This window comes from Muntiacus reevesi, chromosome 12, assembly GCF_963930625.1.
Source record: "Muntiacus reevesi chromosome 12, mMunRee1.1, whole genome shotgun sequence".
NCBI classification, from domain to species: Eukaryota; Metazoa; Chordata; class Mammalia; order Artiodactyla; family Cervidae; genus Muntiacus; species Muntiacus reevesi.
The window spans coordinates 29,850,617-29,869,051 of record NC_089260.1 but is presented as its reverse complement, the minus strand read 5'-3'; the positions used below and the strand labels follow the sequence as shown (position 1 = coordinate 29,869,051).

The window sequence follows — 18,435 nt, the reverse complement described above, 5'->3', positions numbered from 1 at the left end:
ATATCTCACCAGTATGTTTCAAAGCTGTCAATGTCATGATAAGCAGGGAAAGTCTGAGATACTGTCACAAACAGTGGGGACTAAGAAACTTGATGGTTAAATGTAATATGATGTCTTGAATGGGATTCCAGAAGACAAAGATGACATTAAGGGAGCAATTTATGAAATTCTAATAGCATTTGCAATTAGTAGTAATATGAGTATGTGCTCAGTTGCTAAGTGTGTGTGGCCCATTGTAGACCAACAGGCTCTTCTGTCCACGGAATTATTCAGGCACGAGTACTAGAGTGGGTTGCCATTTCCTCTTCCAGGGGATCTTCACAATACAGGAATGGAACATGTGTTTCCTGCATTGGCAGGCAGATTCTTAACACTGAGTCACCTGGGAAGCCCAGTAGTAGTAATATGTCAATGCTATTGTTATTTTTTAAAATTTTATCTCAGAAATCATATGCCATAATTAGGTAAGATGTTTATATGAGGAGAAATTAAATGAAGGTACAACAGTACTCCCTGAACTCTTTGCAACTGTTGTGCAAATCAAAAATTATTTCAAATTTAGAATTAAAAACAAAAATATTAAAGAAAAAAAAAGAACAGTGGAAGCAGCAAACGGACTGGTAACTTAAGAGCCAGTTGGAAAAGTTATGAGGTTGTGCTAAAGACATAGATGGGAGATGCAGACAGAGAAGCTTTGAGAGATGGGCGTAATATTGGCTCCGTAGTACTTGGAACCTGATTATTATGTGAAAGGTGAAGTGACAACTGAAAACCAATCTTTGCTCAGAGTAAATCAACCTATATGTGTCTTAGTGTATGGGATACAGGAGGGGAGGTAATGGAAGAGATGGTGGTAACTGTTTCCATTTTAGACACAATTTGTCCTTCTGTGTGATATCCATTCATCTCCAGAAGCTAATTGGAATTTTGCATGTCACTATAAGTTTAGGAGATAAAGGTTGGCACCAATCTATGTGTGGAAGTGGAAACTTCCAAGAACAGGATAATGACCTCACTCAGGAATGTGAATCAAGTGAGAAGAAGGTTAAAGAAAGAAAATAAAATACTCCCAAACTATCACCTGGGAGGCAGTAATCAACGCGGGGCAGATGCAAGTTATACAAAGATAAATTGTGATAAATAAAAGTGATGAATTATCCAGTGTTCTTTGATAAAGAAAATGTATGAAAGATTAATTTCATGAAAGAGAAGTTAGGGGATAGAGTTGGGAAAATGGTAAAGGGGTTAAAATGATATGTAACACATTTAATTTTATTAAACAGTAAATGAAACCAGGACCTGGCTTCAATGACTCAATATCCTAAAATGTATGGACATACCATGATTTCAAGTAGAATTAAATATATCGTATAAAAGTGATAGCATCCTAATAAATATAAATTTATCCTTAGAATGGGTGAATTCAAGTCTAAATTGAATAGTTAACGAATGTTTTATTGCATTAGCCACACATTGAATAGAGCAAGAAAGAATATGGTCAGTTATAGAAAAGAAACAAGCAAAGACAGAAATTAAATTAGAGTGAAAATTTAGGGTACTGCAATTGCAATGTAGTAGGATGCTGCATTGGTAGGTAATGTTCAAGGGAACTTATTAGAAAGTTGAAGCTATATTAGATTGTATCTTGCTAAGTCTGTAAACATAGGTTAAATACTGAGCTAAAATGAATTTTAGTAAAATCTAAGTATATGAAAAAATCAATTTCAGATCAATTTTAGTTTCAGATAAGTATGAGGTATGTAAGATATGGGAAACCACACTAAATGCACAATATGTTACCTAATAATTCACTTAGATACAACTATGAAAAATTTTTGTATGGCAAATAATCACTGAAACTCATGTTAAAGTTAGAAAACAATGAGTACAAAAGAATTAACTGTTACACTTAATAATACAAGTTGTAAATTTAGTAAAAATTGTCTAACAAGTCATCTATTTTTTTAAAAAATTGTCATCATATGTCATAATATTTAAATCAGATTTTTAAAGTTTATGAAGAATAGTTATAAAATGTTATTTTCTAAGAAATTATCACTTTTATTAAAATTTAATATGATAATCATATAACAATGAAAAAGAGTATAAAAAATAAAATCAATTAAATTGATTGTATACTAGTGGGTTAGTTATTAACAACTGCTATTATCAAATATAGTAGGCAAAAACTGTATTTTTCTGTATTTTTTGTTTGCTGTACTTTATTTTCATTTGATTGATATATATTGAGTAGTTGAAAGCATGAAGCTTATGCGTGCTTAATAAATATATGTTGTTAGGCTAACCTGACTAAATAGAGAAATAAACTCAGATATAGTGTGTTATGTTGAATCCCTCCCTATTCAGTATTACTTTATCTCTACTATGATTTAGTTATTTTCAATCTATTTTTTCTATCTCTAGAACAATCTTTGTCCAAATACAAATACACTTATTTTTCAACTTAATTCATTTGTGTAATTGCAGATTTTAATTTTAATTTTATAGCCAAGTTACATTTTTTAAGAAAATCAGATTTTTCCTGTAAAAGGGATTTCATAGTCTCAGTATAGTAAAAGGATATAGATTAAAGAAAGTAAAAACATATAATGGAAATATCCAAACTTAGAAGTGGATATTATTTCTACTAAAATTTTCTACTAAAATACTGGCGTGGGCTGCCACTTTCTTATCCAGGTGATCTTCCCAACCCAGGGATTGAACCTGAGTCTCCTGCATTGCAGGTAGATTCTTTGACATCTGAGCCATCAGGAAAGCCCACAAATATATCAGGGAAATATCCAAACTTAGAAATTCATATTATTTCCACTAAAGTTTTCATAGACAGACACTTTTATTAAATCTAAAAAACATGCTGAAATATAGTAAGATTATAAACCTGCAATTAGAAAATATTAAAATAAGTAGCATATAATTTTCACAACATATTTTTAAATGTAATCATTTTTCCATTTATCTCGCTCATATATGATGGCATAACACAATTTAAAAGGATTAGAATTTTAAATTACATACTTTGGTGTGTAACTGGTCACAAAACTCAGTGTCAAAATTATAACATATCAGAACAACTGCCTTCCTGATGCCTAGTTGCCCTACAGTTGACTTTATAATTAAATCCAAGTGTACTTAATAGAGTTTGGGGACATCATCTGAGAAACATTGCTGAGCAATTTTTAATCATTATGATTTACATTTATTAATGAAAATTAATATCTATGATTGTGTTACTTATTTAATAATTATTTTGGATTATAGCCCACCAGACTCCTCCATCCATGGAATTATCCAGGCAAGAGTACTGGAGTGGATTGCCATTTCCTTCTCCAGGGGATCTTCCCAACCCAGGGATCGAACCTGGGTCTCCCACATTTCAGGCAGATGCTTTACCATCTGAGCCACCAGGGAATCCCTTATGTAATTCCAAGTGTTAGTGTAATTCACATGTAGTGATAAGTAAAGAAGGTGAATTGCTGAAGAGATCAGCTGCTTAAAAAAGCTGCAATTTTTGAATAATAGTTATATCTGACTCATGCACTGGTTTGGCAAATGTGAAAGTAGTAGAGGATTTGAAATGATAAAAATAATTGAAAAATCAAGAAATATCTACTGTAAGTGATCTAGCAACAACAATGCATGGTGTTTTAAATAGAGGTTATTTTTTTGTCATTGAAAACCAATCATTCAGCTTAATCTTAGAAATTATTGAGTCCTTAAACAATGCAAAAGCTAGAAAGATGAAACACTAAAAGCCCAGAAGAGTCAAATGCTGCCAATTTTTCCACATTTGCCATGCCTGCAAAAGAAGGATAAAAAACAACATGCAATTGTAAAGTCACTGATTCTTTTGTAAGGTTCATTCATAATGTCCCACACTGGCATTCTGACTGCACCTAAATTTCTAAACTTAACATTTTCTCTTCAATTGTTTTAAGCCATATTTTATTTATATTGCCATAACATGATTTTTTCCCTGAATTCATAGACTGATATCTAGCCTTAATGTATTTATTTATACATTCATTTCACATGTATTTACAGAATGCTACTATATGCCAGATATTATTCTGAGTTGTTCAGACATAACAAAAACAACACAAATTCCTTGATCTAATGTAGCAATTTCCCATCTGCAAAGAGCAGAATTAATAAATAAAAGTATTATAAAAATTCTAATGATAAAATGTAGCATACACCCCCTCTCATACATTGCTTGGTCCACAAGAACTAAACCCTTGTCTTCAAATTGTACCATCCATTACAATATGTGATTACATATTTTGAAAGTTAAATGTAGTAGATTAATTGTATTTAAAAATATCAGTCCCCTGACTCTCTATATCTTTCCCTATTGCTGTTTCAGAGAGGTAAAAAGTCTGCAATAATTTATCTACTATTTTTAGATTAAAAAGAAATTTATAAATAGTAACATTGGTGTCTTTAAAATATATTAATTACTATTGTAGTTCAGTCGCTCAGTCATCTCTGACTCTTTGTGAACCCATGGACAGCAGCATGCCAGGCTTCCCTGTCCTTCACTATCTCCCGGAGTTTGCTCAAACTCAAGTTCTGCTGTTGAAGATAAGGATTTAGATTATTGCCATTTCCAATTCAATATTCCTTTTTTATTCCCCTAAGTGAATTATAACTGAATCTTTAAAAATATTTAATCATAATATAAATAGAGTAAATGCACATATAATAAATGCACAGGGAATATATTGTATAACCTATACCTGAGTTATAAAATAGAACACTCAAGAATGTATAAGTTTCATTTTGATCTCTTCCAGTCAATATCCTTCAAAAGTAAACATTGTTTCTGACTTATGGAGCCATAAAAACATTTACAGTTTTGAACTATATGAAAATGAAAGTGTATGTATATTTCATTTTTAGCATCATTTAATATTATTTTGATATTTATCTTTTTATATAGAAGTTATTTAATCATATCAATAGATCCCAATTTATTTATGCATTATAGTGCTAATTTGCCCTGTTTTCAGCTTTAAAGACAAATTTTGGTCTTAAAAACATTTTGATATACATTTTCCAGGACATTTAGGCTTACTTCTTTACTTTGTATAAATTCAATCATATGCAGGTTTAATGGACACAAAAATAAGTATTTCCAATCCTCTTCATTCTTTATGTAGATGCAGATTCCTATCGGATATAAATTTCATGTCTTTAATGTTTCTTGCAATACTGATGCACTATTGACAAATTCTTATTTTTTTTTTTTCAGTTTTTGCAGTCTGAGAATGTCTCTATTTCATCTTTGCTTTTGAAAATACTTTTACTGGATATTTAACTCTATCTGGTGGATTTTTTTTCTTCTGTAATTAAAAGATGATCCTCCACTCTCTTTTGGCTTGTACTATTTCTGACCAGAGGTATGCTATCATTTTTAGAATCTATATAATGTGCCATTTTTCTCTGGCTGCTTTTAAGATTGGTTTTTAGTACTTTAATTATATGAGATAGTATAATTTTCTTTATGCTTCTTGTGAGTGAGATTTATTTTTATTCTTGGGTGCAGTTTTGATTAAAATTTGAAAACCTTCCACAGTTATTTTTTTCAAATATTTTAAAGTCCTCTTCTCTAGAAACTCCAGTTTCATGTATATAACTGACTAATGCTGCCCCACAGCTGATGATATTCATGTTCATACTTTTTCTACCTATAGTTTACTATGAATACTTGTTGCTCTTTATGAGTCTCATCACCTTATATTCTGCAGTATATAGTATGCTATTAATCTCAGTGATATTTTTTGTTCCAGGTATTGTAAATTTTTACTTTAGAAGCTGTCTTTTTATTCTTTATTATTTTTTATTTCTGTCTTTTTATAACTTTCATTTATCTACTAATCATATCAAGCTTTCCTCTATTTCCATAAAAGAGTTGTAACTGTGTAATCATAATAAAGTTAAACTAGTAAAGCTATACCACAGTTATAATAAACTTTTCAATATTCTTGTTGACATTCTCTAATTTGAATAACATCTCAGTGTTTTTCTATTGCTTGGCTTTTCCCTTCCATTATGGGAGGTATTTGCTGGCTTCGTTGCATGCCTGAGAAGTTTTCGATGGATGCCTAACATTGTGAATATTACCTTGTTGACTTCTGAATAATTTACAACATCCATAAATATACTTGAGCTTTAATCCAAAATGCAATTAAGTTACGTGGGTAGAATCACAGTTTCCTTTGATGAGATCAGGGCAGCAAATATACTAAGGTTAATCTTTTTCCATTACAGATTTTTATTCTACAAAATAGAATGTCTGGTTTTCTCAGATATAATTTTTATTTTTAATTCATTTTATTCAAGTGTTTGTTATTCATGGAATGCTGTCTAGATTTATTGAGATAATAGAAAGCTAATTGATATTTTAATGTTTTAGTATTTTGCATCTGGGCCAAAGGATTCATACTAGTATGCTTCATGAGAATTGCCTTATTGTGAAAATCTTCACTGCTTTTATGATTGATCTTTTGATTTTTTTTTTTTTTCTGCATTGGATAGTTAGCTTTCTTGGAAAGAAACTCCTCAGAATATTCACAAACCCCTAGACAGCACCGACCTCTGTACATTTGAAGAAGTAGACACCTCTCCCAGTCTTTATGGACTGGCTTTGACAGAGAAAGACCTTCATCAATCAGCCAAGCTAGAGATTCTCAGTCTTTCTTTTTTTAAACAGATAATACACTCTCCACACTCTTTTCTTCCCAGAGAAGACGTCTCTTGATTGAGAACCTTCAGTGATTTTGCATCCGCTGCAGTAAGCTCACACCCCTCTCTGTGGGGCAGTGCACTGAGAGTCTGGGTCATTGGATGCATTCTCTGTTTCTCTCCCTCCCTCTTGGGGGAGAACGTCAGGATGGTGTGCCTTTTCCCAACCTTGCACAGCCATCCTACTCACAACAAGCCACCCAGTCATTTGTACTGGGACAATATCCATTGAAAGGCTGTGTTGTTGGATGTATGTTCCACTCCTCTCCTTCCCTCCTGGGTTGTATGCTGTCTCCCAGTCTTGCAGAGCGATGGTTGCTGCAGTAAACCGCCTACCCCTTTATTTTCTTCTTGGATGGCTCTAGGTGTCCAGCTCTGCTGGTTCCCCTTGCACTCCACGTGCTGAGAAATAACTGGCTTCCGGGGCAGCACCCCAAACAACCGGGAATCTTGGGTGCATGTTCTTTCTTTCTCCTGAGGGAGAAGTCATCAGCCAAAGCAGCCTTCCTAGGCTCTGAATTGTTCTGGCTTGGGTAAAGGGGTAATATAGGTAAATGGATATTGTTCTTATCCACCTCAATGTGACTGTTCTCTTGTTTCCTCTGGATACTGTTATTTCTTAGCTGTGTCTCCTGCTTTGCAGTCAGATTCTTTACCCAATGAGCTATCGGACGATAATCGGGGACTGTTCTGTCTATTATGTGGTTCTCAGGTTATTTGGTAGTTTTAAAAGGGAAAAGCAATATAACAATTTTACTGACATTTAGAACACTTTAAATATATGATGGATTATGACTTTTAATAAATATCTTGATTACCTTATTAAACATGTAGGTGAAACTTGCCTCTGCATGATATGAACAAAGATTATTAGATTGTCCTGCCAATAGTTAGGTGCCATACTTTAAAATGTTTACTTTCAATAACATGTTTTTCTACCTTTGCTATGCTTAAGTTAGTATGTTTTTAGTTTTAATACTGCTAAGCTATAAGAAATTTAGGCAAATATTTTATAAATTGCTATGAAAAGGTAAAATAATGAAGAAAATAAATACCATTGATGATATTTATGAAGTTAAGGAGAAAACTGAACTTTCATATAAAACTTACCTTAAGTGATAAGCTAATGTGAAAATATGATGGTTTTGAGCATTTAACTAAAATGAAATAAAACATAAAAGTGAAAATTGGAACTGTGATATCTGAAATATGAAATGTATTGGATTCTTATTAAAATATTGGCCAGTATCCTATCTTTATGAATCTTCAAATATCATCATGAAGCATCAAAAATGTTTCTTTTTTCCTCAAATACAGCAAAGAGAATACTCTAAAAACCAAATAGTGTATTTTCTAGTAGAAAAATCAAAGTAATGTTCATCCATACAAAACTGATTGGTTTTGTTGCTAAGAGCAAGAGCACGTCCCAGAACAGAAATATCATTTAGAATCATCCTATTTGTAGAAAAACATGCCCAAGTCAAAGTTCTTTTAGAAGTTAGTAAAATCAGATATAATTTTAATGAAAATAGTATTTTCACAGAGAAAGCAAAATAAGCTATCGGCAAGTTTCCTCTATCAAATGACAGACTTAATATAATATTAATGCCCCTAATGTGGAAAAGCAATTTTATTATGCATTCGTGCTAGAAGATGGTTTAATTTGCATTTGGACAAAAACATTGACTAAGAATAAATTAGACTTTGCCATATGAGTAGTTCCCATGAAAAGGAAAAGTGTTTAGAATTTTTTTCACTACATCCAATGTTAGTCATAAAAGAATTTTTTGATTTATTTAATAGTTATTTTTCAAACTATGATTTAGACTATAAAATGATTAGTCTTTATGGAGTAGAATCTCTATGTATAGGATGGAATGGGTGGTCCTAAAATGATGATATATATTTGTTTTAGTCACAGAAAACAGTCTGCTGCAATAATGCTCTACTGCTATTTATTCAGAATGAAAAATATAATGAAAATAAATAATATGAGCACATTATAATCACAGAGTTTTTAGCATGTTTTCAAAAACAAGAATTGAGTACAATATCCTGCTTTGACATAATAACATATTAATATATTAATTGTTAAGTAGAATAGCACTCACATGAGTTACTGAAGTGAGACATTAAAAGTGTACATTTATGATTCAGATAATGCCAGAAAAGATTTTAATAAGGTCTTTTTTTAAGCAATATGTCTAAATGGCATTATCAGAACCCTGAATAAACTGAACCTCTGAATTAATTTTGTTTAAAGTAATCTATGATTACAGCAAACTGCTTCACTGATGAAAGTTTGGTGTTACCTAACAGTGATGTTTGCTTGTTTTTGTAAAGGAAATTATGACATCTCATTGGACATATTATGATACCATATTCAAATGTACAGAATGTAAAGAAAAGATTTCTAGGACTGAATAGAGACACTGATTACTGAGGGATACAGGAACTTAAATTTCCAATAAAGAAACTCTCAATCTTGTGGTAATAGAGCGTAATATGTTCACGGGGGTATAGCACCTGGTAGAACACAAAACGCATTCTTTGATGGGCAGCCTACCTTATACGAGAGTTAAGCCCATAACTACCAGTTTCTTGCTGCCTTGCCGGATAATCCCTAATTATGTTGACATGCTGTATTTCTGTTAGCAAGTACATAATATGTTATATGTTAGAACATGGTAAATATTATGGATAAAAACAAAGAGATGTGGGATGAGGAGTAGAAATATGGGAGCAGAGATATTACATACAGTGGTAAGGCTCATCTTGATGGGAAATATAATTTAAGTAACTATTTGAAGTTGTTGCTTCTGCTGCTAAGTCACTTCAGTTGTGTCCGACTCTGTGAGACCCCAGAGACGGCAGCCCACCAGGCTCCCCCGTCCCGGGATTCTCCAGGCAAGAACACTGGAGTAGGCTGCCATTTCCTTCTCCAATGCATGAAAGTGAAAACTGAAAGTGAAGTCGTTCAGTCGTGTCCCACTCTTAGCAATCCCATGGACCACAGCCTACCAGGCTCCTTCATCCATGGAGGCAAGAGTACTGGAGTGGGGTACCGTTGCCTTCTCCAATCTGAAGTTGATATAGGATAAAGTCATATTCACAGGATAAGTCAGTACTATAGTCAACACATACTGTTTAGTAATCAACTGAATATTGGGTAACACCTACTTCCTAAATGAATGAGCCTAACTCCTGGTCTGAATGATATTCCTCCTCAAATATTGGGGAGATTAAGAGTAAAGTTAATAGAAAATTACAACTTAATCTAGGCAGGACCACTAAAGGTGCACACTTTTCAGGAACAAAAATATGGATCAATCCACCAAGCAAAGGACCATGACCAACTAATGTGCTTGCTCAGAGCACAGGGAATATCAAGCAGGTAGTGGGTGAAAATAGTTATAAATATTAGTGATGAGCATGTGACTCTAACTGTTATAAGTAGTTCTTTAATTTTTATGAGTATGTATCAATATTTGCTATGAATAAATTTATACAATATGTGTTTTTATCTTCTATTACTTCCTTATCTTCTAAAATAAATTATATTAATAAATAGCTGATCCTATAGGACATCATGTAAGTTAGAGGAGATAAAGGATTGTCTAAAACCACCAAGAAGAGTTTTCACTTTAGAACCCCTGGAAGGAACCAACTTGTTGACTTAGAGCCTCAAGAACCATGAGAGTGTATATTTAAGACATTCACTTTATAAAATTTTTTAATGGAAGCCCTAGGAAATTAATACAAATATAAATTGACAGCTTTCCCAAGGACATCGCCCTTCATGGCCAACTCAAAAGTGAACCTGAAAAATATCAAAGTTGCCAGACCTTCACTTTACCAGTCCCAGTCCAGCCCTTAGCTTTTGCTCATTACAAGGTATTTTAGTTAATTTACACAGAACCAGAGTGTCAGGTCCTGTGCAGACAGAAAGCATTCTTTGATGGGCAGGCTTCCCATGTTAGAGAGCTAAAACTACAATAGCTACCAGCTTATTTGCTTAATGTCCTTGTTCTTCTATTTTGAAAATCCCTCCTATTGAATATAGAGATTTTGACGTGCTGTTTCAAAATGTATGTAGAAAAGCAAAAGGATGACTGTTTAAAAAGCAAAACTATACATATGCAAAGTGCAATCACCTTAGAACACATAATCAAAATAGTTCACATTTTATATGCTCATATGTTACTCATTCACTTGTCTAACTCTTCATGATACCATGGACTGTAGACCTCTGGGCTCCTCTGTCTATGAAATTCTCCAGGCAGTGGGTGACCATTTCTTTCTCCAGGGGATCTTCCCATTCCATGAATCAAATCTGGGTCTCCTGAATCACATCTATCTAAAGGTAGATTCTTTACCATCTGACCCATCAGGGAAGCCCATTTTATATGCCTTATTTTTAATAATCTAATATTATTGACTCTAATAAAAGAACAAAATAACCTGAATTTTATGTTATATGAAACTTCCTCTCAGAGTCTAAGTAAAATTGGTGGTCTATATTTTTGTGTTAAGAGAATGATTATTGTCTTCAATTACATTATCTCTACCCCTACACACCATCATCTCCCAACTAGGTACCTGCCACAACTTCCTAAACCTTTCCTAAAACTATCACCCTTAGTGATCCTTCTAAAAGCAAAATTTACATTATGTTTTGTTCACATAAGCCTTTGTATAAACTTTGTCCTTACTTCGCCATTGAATTTAAAACCAAACTCCAAACAACATAGTGACAAAATCCTCTTTCAGCTATTCCTTTACCTTTTCAAATAGCTTTATATGTTGTCCCTTTCATGTCCACCTCTGAAAATTTAATTGCAGCCATTCTGAGCTATTATTTTTCTAAATCCTACTGTTACTTCGAGCCTTTCAGATCTTCTCACATATTATTCCCTCTGGTTCTCTATAATTGTAGGTTTCAGTTTAACTTTAGAACTTCCAAGAGCTCAACTCTGACAAAAACTATATTTTCTTATGCAATTCCAAAAAGTGAATATATGTCTGTATCCCATGGTCTGTCTCTAATATATGTAATGATTTGTTTTACTGAGTGTTCATGGATTTTGGTTCTACTAGGTAGAGTGAAAGCAGCATGATGGGAAAGTTAAGTTCATATTTTTTACAATGCTATCCTTAATGTTTCACACAATGTATTGCACAGAATAGTGTCTCCAAATATCTTTAAGGGGCTTTTCTGGTGTCTTAGTAGTAAAGAATCCACCTGCCAATGCAGGAGATGCAGGTTTGATCCTTGGGTTGGAATGATCCCCTGGAGGAAGAAGTGGCAACCAGTATTCTTGCCTGGGAATTTCCTTGGACAGAGGAGCCTGGCAGGCCACAGTCCATGGGGTTGCAGAGTCAGACATGACTTGGTGACTAAACACATATGCATTAATTAATTTATAGGTGAACTTAGAACTCATCTGCTTGCTATTCATATAAAGTTTCAGAAATATTTCACAATATTAAAAATACTATAAATAGGTAAATGTTTTAATAACCTCATGCTTTCAATTAATACTTTGAAAAATAGTACAGAAGTAAAATGGACAGATATATGAACCATAATTTTCTTCTAAAAACAATTTTCAAAAGTGATGAAATTTAAATACACATACCAACCATGGGCTCATAATACTCATTTAGAAAACCTTACACTTTAATTTGATGAGGAAATGAAGTGTCAACATAAACAATATGAATCTTGATATTGGCAATAATCAGAGTGTAGCATCTGCTAATAAGTAATTACATCTGAAAATATTCTGGAATAATAACCCAAAAGATAAGACACTGCCAAATTCATCATGCAATCTGTGATTTCATTGAAGTGAAGTGCAGTGAAAGTAGCTCAGTCATGTCCAACCCTTTGCGACCCCATGGACAGTATAGTTTATGGAATTCTCCAGGTCAGAAAACTGGAGTGGTAGCCTTTCCCTTTTGCAGAGGAGTTTCCCAACCCAGGGATTGAACCCAGGTCTCCCACATTGCAGGAGGATTCTTTACCAGCTGAGCCACAAGGGAAGACCAAGAACACTGGAGTGGGTAGCCTATCCCTTCTCCAGCAGGTCTTCCTGACCCAGGAATCGAACCCCGGTCTCCTACATTGCAGGTGGATTCTTTACCAACTGTGCTATCAGGAAAGCACCTCACTGATTAACCCAAAACTTTATTTGGCATATAACACATACATGTACACATACGGATGAATCTGTTTTAGAACATCTAGAAAAAATTAAAAGAGCACAAGGTTATTGTGGTGTGTGTCTGCCAAGGTGTAGTCTGTGTGTGTGGTGTGTAAATGAAGGCAACATGAATAGACCTTGTGAATATTTCACAATGTAAACATATATCAAGTTGCACAATGTAAATATACAAAAATTTGTCAAGTATATCTCAATGAAGTTAGAAAAAATTAGGTATATCATATACTAAGGCCAAAATCTGATCTGGGAAACCTGGCAAGTCATACTGCTAATCAGGCAGACAACTGAATGGACCTCTTCACAGATATACTTATGTGCCACTGTGATGTAAGTGACTGCCACCGCTACTGATTTCAGTCACTCAGTTTCCATACAGCAAAAGTCTCTTTGTTATTTCACACTCATTTTTAAGTAGTTTGGACTGAGACTAGTAGTGCCATCGCAGAATAAATTTGTGCTGAAATTGTTTAAACTATACTGATTAATGTTGTATAGATGGAATTAATTAAGGGACATTAATTTAAAATTGAGCATTCCAGGTTGGTTGCTGATTTGTTTTATACTATCTGTTGATCTCATTCTCCCTCCTTTCTCTTCCTTTCTTTACACCTCTTTTTCTTCCCTCTCTTCTTCTTCTACCTCTTCAGTTTCTAACTCATTTCATTATTTCTTTACTACCAAAATTTAGAGTCATTTGAGAAATATATATTATAAATAACAGCATGCTTAATTAATTTTTTTTTATTTTCTAATAGCTATAATTCCCCTTTTAAATATTTCTTTAAATATAAACTCTTAGAAAAGCACATAATAATATACAAGGCCCATGATCAAATGACTACAGTTAAAACAGAAAATATGATATGGAGGTAACTATCCAATACTTTTTGGAATATCAGCTTCTATCAATGATGTAATAAAAATTAGCCACAGCCTTATACCTATGTTCTTCAGATATTAAACTATTCATCATAACTTACTGTAAGAATTAAAATAATTATATAATCACTTATTGTTTAGTTCTTGCTAATATTCAATAAGTTAATGAATTTGACAATTATGTATTGAGTTCTCACCATGTGCTCAGCAGTTTTATAACCACTGTACATGGACCTATGTTTTAGTCATGGGAAGCAAGCAACAAAATTGAATCTTCATAAATATAAGTGTTCTTCAGAGTCTATTTTAGATCATACAGTCAAGGATGGCCTCTCTGAAGAGGTAATATTGGGTTTAGATGTGAATTGTCAGGAGCAGTTATATAAAATGCTTTCACAAGAGTGTTTCATGGAGTCAAAAATATCAATTGGTGAAATAAGCTTCAAGGGAGAGACAAATGGTCAAAGTGACTGAAGCCTGATGAAAGGGAGAGAAATAAGTGAAGTCAGACATGTGGGTAGGCATCATGGTGTGAAGGCTTCTCGGGTGGCTCAGATGGAAAAGAATCTGCCTGTAATACAGGAGACCAGGGTTCAATTCCTGGCAGAAAGATCCCCTGGAGAATGTAGTTGCTAGCCACTCCAGTATTCTTGCCTGGAGAATTCTATGGATGGAAAGCCTGAGGGGTCACAGAGAGTCCTGAGCAGTTGTAATCTTTTTGCTGGTGAAGGGTTTGAAATAGCAGAAGAATTACCAAAATGTGACACAGAGAAAGCAAGTCAACAAGTGCTGTTAGAAAAATGGTGCCAAGTTTGCTCAAAGCAGGGTCACCACAAAGTTTCAACTTGGAGAAATGCTATATTTGCAAAACACAATGAAGTGAACCACAATACAACAAGGCAAGCCTGTACGAGAAGTTACTGGCAGACCCACTGGCATGTTTTCAAATAATAAAAGTCTCCCAGATATGCCCCTGCTCTAATTCTCACAACATTTGAATAGGTTAGGTTATAGAGCAAAAGGGACATTGCAGATGCAGTTTTATGGATATCAAAATAGAGTATCCTGGATTATCTAGTTCAGTCCAATATGAATCACATGAACCCTTTAAAAGCAGAGAATGCTCTCAGGCTAAGCCCAGAACGGGAGGTCAGAGAGATTGAAATATAAGAACTCAATTCACCGTTGTTGGTTACGAAGATGAATGGAGCCATGAATCAAGGAATTGTGGAAACGTTAAGGAGGTGAAAGAGGCTCGTGGACAACAGTTACCAAGTAGCGACCTCAGTCCTTCAACAATAGGAACTGGAAAACCTCAAAAGAGCTCAGAAGTGTGTTCTTTCCTAGAGCTACAAGATAACATTCCAGCCTGGTCAGTTCTTTGATTCTGGCCTTGATGACATGAATGAGAGACATAAGTTGAACCCACTTAAATTTATGAGTGAGCAGTAGGATAGCGTGTGTTGTTTTTAGCTGCAAAACTGGTGGTAATCTATTATGGAAGCAATGAAAAATTAATACAAAGGGGCATGATATGTCACTTAATACAGAAAACAAACACACTCACTCAAATTAGTCACTCCATCTGCAACATCCTTCTGCTTTGCCTGCATCCAAATTGTAGGAGCTGTTCAGTCTCTCTTAAATTCCAGGGTTGAAAAGATCCTTCTCTAAAGTCAAACTGCATTTACAATAAGAGCTACATGATTTAGAATTTGATTATGTTCTCTCTTGAATATTTCAGCATTTCTGTATAGAAACACAGTCTTCTCAATAACATCACACATTCCTCCTAAGCAAGGACAGTCTCAATATTTAGGACTCTCTTCTACATACTTTCAAAAGACACTAAAGGACAAATGGTGTGAAAGACTTAATAAAAAACTCACAAAAGCACTACCAGAATACCAGTACTCATATACATCCACGATGAATTCGGCACCAATTTCCATCTATAATTATTAAAAATAGACTCTCCATGAAGAAACTTAACATGACTCTCCTGAATTACCCTCCTTTGTACTTGCTGCTATTTCTCATTTTGCTTTGTGATATTCTATTGCTACAGGGCAGCCAGTTCCTTTTGTTCAATCCTGACTGAGTATATTTTCTCGTCTCATACTGTGGACTCACCAAGTGTTCTTTCTCTCCCTCCTGTTTACATATATTCTGAGACAGAGCATAAATGCTTCTCAACAGAATACCAAGAAGGATTGTGTCTGATTCCTGATTAAAAACAATGGATATTTAAAAAATAAGATGAATTTTGTTTGGTGTGAGAACTTTAAGTCAATTTTTGGCATAACAAAAGGTTATTTGGGGACTGTCAATTCTAAAGAAAATTATGATTATAGTTTCTAGTTGTCATTTATATTTGTTGTGATTTTATACAATTACTTTGATAAAGTAGCAGAAGGAAGAATAAATGAATTGAAGGATGAAACTAATGACAGTTCACAGCCTAATGATTGCTGATGATGTATAATAAAAGCATTGTTATAAAATATTTATTATTCATATAAAATGGCAAAGATAAGTTATATTTAATAAATGAATTTTTATTAGTTTGCCCACTACCTAAGAGTTTTAATATACTAATAAAAATAAATCTACAGTTAATTCTCCAAAAGCCCTAAAAGTTATTAATTAATATGGTTTAAAATTTTTCTAACATAATACTTCTTTTAATTCCTTAATCTAACAATATATTGTTTTAATAATAAATTATCTGTCAATCATAAATTGTATTAAATCAGTTTTTTAATACAAGAACTTCTTTTGAAAATTCTTAGACATAAAACAGCAATATTATTTTCAAAAACAATCCTTATTCAGAAAAGCATTAAAAGTAAACTAATTCTAAAATAAATACATTCATTAATCTACACATGAATAATTTGTGTATAGCTGTTCGGTTGTTTTTCTCAGTATAATATCAACAATATTATTGACAGAATATGCATAATAAGCAGTACATTTGAGATTAATTTAACTATATTCCTGTCCTTAGTTAAATTCATCTCAACTCTACTACTTATGATGCATATTCTCTCAATAATCTTGCTGATATTATATTGAGAAAAACAACAAAACAGCTATACACAAATTATTCATGTGTAGATTAAGCTATGTTAAAACTCTATAGACTTAACACTCACTTGTGTTTGATATAAGCTATATATTATTTTGATAATGACATTTAAATATATAAAGTAATAGTATTAGTTAGGAAAATAATCTTTACAAAATAAACTGTTCCATGAACTGGTAGGTCATCCTAATATGATTCTTTCCTCAGAAATTAACATAGAATAAATGATGAGAGAATGCAAGAAATAGAATATAGAAGAGAGAAAAAAGAAATTGCCAGCACAATCATTGGTAGGAAAATAGTTTTATTTGTCTCATATAGCTTTTGCTTAAGGAAATATTATCAGCTGTGTTTTAAGATTTATGGTTGGTTCTGATCTGATGTAAGGTTTTTCTGTTGGTTTTATTAAGAAATACAATCACTGCTGTATAGTATAAGAAAGAGAAAAGTACTTTGGACATTAGTGACAGAATAAGCCTTTTTTTTTTCCTTGCAAAAAGACCTTAAAAGCCATCAATGCCAATGTAAATTAATTTATAATAATAATGATAAAGAAAAATTGGTGCTTAAAACATAAGCTGGGGGACACCTTCCATAGAATTTTTAAACACTGTAGGTGCTGGCTTCTGGCCCAGATTAGAGGAAATTATATTACATATTGTTAGGGCTGATAGAAATTTTATTTCAGTTGAGAATCTTTAAAATTTCACCAATCATGGAAATAGGAAATTCATGAGCTTGTCCAAATTAATTCTTGGTTTTTTATTTTTTATTTTTTTGCTTTCTAAGAAAATTCTAAGAAAGCCCTGTTAAAAATAGAAAGGTACAGATCAAGATCAGTGAAATATTAAACTAGTCTTCAAGATTGGCATAATTTCTAATTTATCTAATTTATATCTTGAAATTAAATGATTCTAAGAGTTTGAAGAAGACTAAGCTTCATTTTACTATTTACCTAATAGTTTTTTAATAAGAGAAAACAGTTAACATATCTGTCATTATAAGAACTTATCAAATATATTGATACTTGGAAGTGTTTCTCAATGGATACATGCATTCATCTAAAGAAACACTTAGGTGGCAACTATTTGAGTAGGCTAAGCATATTGAAAATTACATTAAATGGTCCAAGTGTATGAAAAAAAATTAAACTTTAGAGGGTCAGTAGTTGAGTAGTTAGGAAAATATCATATGTAAGATATGATGCAGGTAAAGGGAGAGACCAGTTTGTTACCAAGCAACACTGAGACATCTTTATCGTGAAAATGATTATACTACCCAAAGCAATATACAGATTCAATGTAATACCTATCAAATTACCAATGACATTTTTCACAGAACTTGAACAAACTTTTTTTTCAATTTGTATTTAAGGAAAAAGACTCTGAATAGTCAAAGCCATCTTGGGAAAGAAAAATGGAGCTGGAAGAATCAACCTTCCTGACTTCAGACTACACTATGAAGCTGCAGCAA

General features: G+C 33.1%; 1 long non-coding RNA gene and 1 other non-coding gene across 2 annotated transcripts in view; both read right to left on the bottom strand.

Annotated features, from left to right (window-relative positions):
• LOC136145188 (uncharacterized) overlaps nucleotides 1–18,435 on the bottom strand; it is a 107,377-nt gene that overhangs the window by 71,943 nt on the left and 16,999 nt on the right. The gene's annotated exons all lie outside the window — the stretch shown is intronic.
• On the bottom strand, nucleotides 3,358–3,429 carry TRNAF-GAA (transfer RNA phenylalanine (anticodon GAA)). The gene has a single exon. It is a non-coding gene; the product is annotated as a tRNA-Phe (tRNA).